Raw genomic sequence first — 4,978 nt, 5'->3', positions numbered from 1 at the left:
AAGTCACTCCTACAGTCAATTTCCCAATTGTCATATAGCATAACAAAATGAAATGCTAAAGCTTGAAGTTTTCTTTCTCAAATGTAGACTGCAGCATACAAACAGTCATGAACAAATGCATACACAAGATATTTTTCAGCATCCTTTGATGATGAAACAAACCTGATGGACTTCAGGGGAGCATTCTGGAATTCAGACTATCCTACAGAAAGTGATGCTGGCAGAATTTTTGTGTTTAGTATAAAAGATTTGAAGGGAAGTGTGGAATTGCTAATTTGCCTCGTAGAATCATAGAATGCATTGGGTTGCAAGGGACCACTGCAGTGAGCAGGGACATCTTTAACTAGATCGGGTTGTTCAGAGCTGCATCAAGCCTGGCCTTGAATGCATTCAGGGATTAGGCCACCAATTCCTCGCTGGGCAACCTGTTCTAATATTTTACCACCCTCATAGTGAAGAACTTCTTAATGTCTAATCTAAATCTACCCTTCTCTAGCTTAAAACCATTGCCTCTCATCCTATTGCTACATGCCCTTGTAAACAGTCTCTTCTCAGATTTCTTGTAAGCCTCCTTCAGGTACTGGAAGGTTGCTATAAGGTCTCCCTGTAGCCTCCTCTTCTCCAGACTGAATAATCCCAACTCTCTCAGCCTATTTTCATAGAAAAGGTGCTCCACTCCTCAGATCATTTTTGTGGCACTCCTCTGGACCCGCTCCAACTGTTCCTTGTCCTTCTTGTACTGATGTTTCCAGAGTTCGATGCAGTACTCTAGGTGAGGTCTCACCAGAGCAGAGTAGAGGGACAGAATCACTTCTCTCGATCTGCTGGCCATGCTTCCTTTGGTGCAGCTCAGGATGGGATTGGCCTTCTGGGCTGCGAGCATGCACTGCTGTCTCATGACAAGCTTTTTGTCCACCACTATCCTCAAGTCCTTTTCCTCATGGCTGTTCTCTATCACATCATCCCTCAGACTGTACTGATATCGAGGATTGCCTCTGCCCAGGTGCAGGATTTTGCATTTGGCCTTGATCTCAACAAATTCAGTGAGCCAAGTTTAACCAACTACAACTTTAAATGAAGACCCTACTATGTTGATAATAATAGAGAACAGAGGTAAAAATATTTACACTTTTTTATTTATAGAAATTATTTTTTTTAATCCCCACTCTTACATATTTAAGGTTCTATTTAAAGCTAAAATACTTTAACATATACTTGTTTACAAAGACATATCAAGTACAGAATCTGCATTTGAATTTTAAGCAAAAATTGAAGTTCATTGGTTTATCTCTTTACATTTCAGTGATTGGGATGATCAGAACTTTATGTTTAAATTAGAGATTAACCTTCTTTTCAAACATGAATAAGTGTCTGTGTCTGGGATTTAAACTCTATCATAAACAGACAGGACTTGGATTTGCTTCTTTTGAGTAGTCTGGAGAAAAAATGTTAGTTTTCCTCAGATATTACCTTGAAAATTTAATATTAAGAATGAAAGCTATTTTGTCAGTTCCAATATAATAATAATATTTTAATTGGATTTATAAGATGTTAGAATAATAAAATCTCAGAACAATAGAAGAGAAAAATACAATTAATTTGGTCTGGAACAGTTGTCCCAAGGTCATGTGGTCTAAACTCCTGCTCAAAACTGGACTAACTTCAAAGTTCAACCAGGTTGCTCAGAGCTGTGCCTGTCTGAGGTTTTTAAATCTTCACAAGTGGTGAACCTACAAACTCTCTGGGCAACCTGTTTCAGATGAAATGTAACCAGTGCTGAGTACTGATAAAAACAAACAAATGAAAAATGAATTATTTTTTAGAATGCCTTCACAATAACAACTTTCTCAGGAATCATTATTACATAATCACTTATTATTTGACAAGGTACAGACTTATTAGACTTGTAAATTGCAAAGCATCTTGTCCTTTATAAAGGAATCTTTATCTCTCAACCTAGTAAAAAACAGTGGGTGCACAGTGTTAAAAACAGAGAGAAAAAACAGTTCTGACAAAGAAACTGAATGTGGTTTTGTGTCATTTCGAAGAATACACTGTAGAATAAACTTTGACATATCTTTACTGCTTTGTGATTGAAAAAGCAAGAGAATGTTACTGAAAATGACACATCCTTGATTAATTATTGATTGGGCAAGTATAACAGAGGCCTACTGGACATATGGGTGAATTACAAGTATGTTAGTATGATAAGTAATTGGTAATGTCAATATCATCAGATGCTGCAGGAGCACTGTGTTAGGCATAAGTAAACTACATTATTTTCACTGCAGAATCTAATTAGCCCTGTAATAACAACTCCAAATAACTTTTAATTTTCCAGCTAAAAATATATGGCAACTCAGCTGCAAATTTTTAGACTTTTACTTCAAAAATTAGGTACACTGGGTCAAGTTCTCTAGCCTTCCTTGGTTAATGTTCTGTAACTTGCTTTTTCACTATGTATTAAGATTGCTTTCTAAAACTCGTAATTGGCAATGTGGTGGCAGAATAAGAAAACACAGATACTCAGCACATGAGGGAAACCAGAAAAATAAGTTCCTAATTTATTTATTTAGATTTATTTTGAGAGAAGAAAAAAAAAAGAATTACGGATTGGAAAAGCAATAGATGTTTTAAACTCTGATCAGCTCTTTATTTAAAGTTACAGCTACTTAACTTTATCCTAAAGAATCCAGATCCTGGACAACACAATATCAGAATTCTGCTTTATCATTCAGACAGTTGTTAAACCATTTTCTTAAAGCACTGTTTGTTTCTGTCTTCCATCTTTACCTGCACTGCTAGAGCAAAATAAATCTACTTCAAGTAGAAAAATGAAATAATGAAAAAGTGAAAATTACCTTCTTAATGTTTTCTGCATTTAAGTACAGATGAACCTAAACGAAACCATACTTGAGGGTTCTGAATTGGCAGCATATTGCTAAAAGCAATTTTCTCATATTTCTGTCTTAGCTTGAACCAAGTTACACATTGTACCACAAGGCAAAAATATTTTTACAAGACTTCCGGGCCAAGAAGAGCTAAAATCTCTATAACAAATTAGAAAATGCAGACACATAAGGACAGTATAAACAAAAAAAGCCCATGAACGCTTGGTGCCTGGTCCAACTAGTCCACAGACTCTGGAGCCTATGCTAAGTGAGACACAGTTCAGCCAGCCCATAGTAAGGGGTGTTCTTGGAATGTCAGAAACCCTATCTAGTGTAGCAGTGAGATGCAAGCCCTTTTGTTCTGCTCCAAAAGCTAGACTTCTGAATATCTAGTTTTTTGAAAGAATTGAGCAGCATCCAGTTCATTGTTTTAAGGTATGATTTGTATTGGTGTTTAAAAAGAACATTTAAAAGTCAGACAAAATGAGATGTGAGTGTATTTACCATCTCAGGGAGTCCAGTTCACATGTCTTGCAGAAGAAAGCCTTAAATAGCAGGTGGTAGAGTGCTAGGCTAGTACAGGGGAATGACTTTGTTCCACCACTTGAAGCTGGGTGAAAAAATATCTCTAAGAAGATAGTGATACAAATTCTCACAAGTAGATGTTGTAATATTTAACTTTTAAGTACCAGGTGAATTCACAGCTAAGCATGCAAACTGACTGTATGATATATGATAAGACAGAATTATCTATGACAGGTGCTCTGTAGCTACCAAAGTTAATAAAGGCAAGAACACAAGGTAAATAGAATTACTAGAATGAAAAAGCCTCTTTTATCTGGAATCTTAAGCCTTCACAATTGCAAATATGGGGCAATTAAAGAATGCACAGGCCTATCTCCAAAAATGATCAGTGGTCTAGTGTCTAAATATTGTCATATCTTAAGGAAATCCATACTTAAAGCCATGCTCTGATAAAAGGTATACACTTGCACAAATTAACTAGAACACGTGTCAGCAGCTTTCAGTAACCTGCAGTACCACTTTCTGTTCTTTAAGTTACCTCACATATCTGCACAGAGCCAGTAGCTATCACAGGAGTTAGAGAAGTTTCATACCTTTTTGAAGCAGAAACTCAGGGATCTGCCAGGGAATTTCAAAATGCACAAAACACTGCAATTCAGCAACTGAATCCTACTCCAGATTTCTACTAATTATTAGGGAAACACAGGTCAATCAGCTAAGATACAGACATTTATGTGATAAATGATTTAGCCTCAAACAGTGGCTCCCCATCAGGGAATCGAACCCCGGTCTCCCGCATGACAGGCGGGGATACTTACCACTATACTAACGAGGATTCCAATTAAAATTTGCAATTTATTAAATGAGTAAAGGCAAGCAAACAGCGCTGGGTGCATGGGGACACACTCTGGTCCATTGACATGCACGCCGTACAGTTCTCCTTTCGGGTTTATATTTCTTTAACTAATACATATTCATAGAATTTCGCAATACGCTTATACATATGCATAACCTATCCCCGCTTCATATTATAATTAGCTGTCCTCCCATCTGCGCCTGTGCAGTGTCCCCTGCTGGTGGTCGTCAGTGGTCACGGTGGGATGAAGGCTGTTTTCTTCTTCATCACCTTTATTAACCTTTCCTCCTTGCGCAGACTTAGTTACTTCTTGGCTCTTGCTCAAACCACAGGACCGGTATTGCCTCGTTTCTGAGGAGAGTTCAGATAAGTGTCTCCTTTCTGGCGCGTTATGGGTCTTAAACAACTATACACTCCGTTCTACTTCTTCTCAATTTGTTCTCCGTACAAGGACAGCCAAAATAGCCACAGAGGTCGCATCTTCCCCATGACCTCCACATTATTTTAACACGAATCAGACTGACACATCTCACATTTACAACCAAGTTGGACACATTAGGTCATGAAGAATTGAGTTTCACATCATGGTTTTCAGTGGAGTGGGTAGAGGCATCACACTGGGCTGGTCAGGGCAATTAAAGCCTCTTGACACACTGAGGGTGCAATGTACTCCAATAAGTTACTCACTCTTTTTAACTGAACATGC

The 4,978-nt window shown here is 37.8% G+C and overlaps 1 non-coding gene across 1 annotated transcript; it reads right to left on the bottom strand.

Annotated features, from left to right (window-relative positions):
- Nucleotides 1–4,179: 4,179 nt before the first annotated feature.
- TRNAD-GUC lies at nt 4,180–4,251 on the bottom strand. The gene has a single exon. It is a non-coding gene; the product is annotated as a tRNA-Asp (tRNA).
- Nucleotides 4,252–4,978: the final 727 nt, after the last annotated feature.

Source organism: Mesitornis unicolor, unplaced genomic scaffold, assembly GCF_000695765.1.
Source record: "Mesitornis unicolor isolate BGI_N332 unplaced genomic scaffold, ASM69576v1 scaffold10364, whole genome shotgun sequence".
NCBI lineage: Eukaryota > Metazoa > Chordata > Aves > Mesitornithiformes > Mesitornithidae > Mesitornis > Mesitornis unicolor.
The sequence above is the reverse complement of the archived record's forward strand: the minus strand, read 5'-3'. Positions and strand labels throughout refer to the sequence as shown.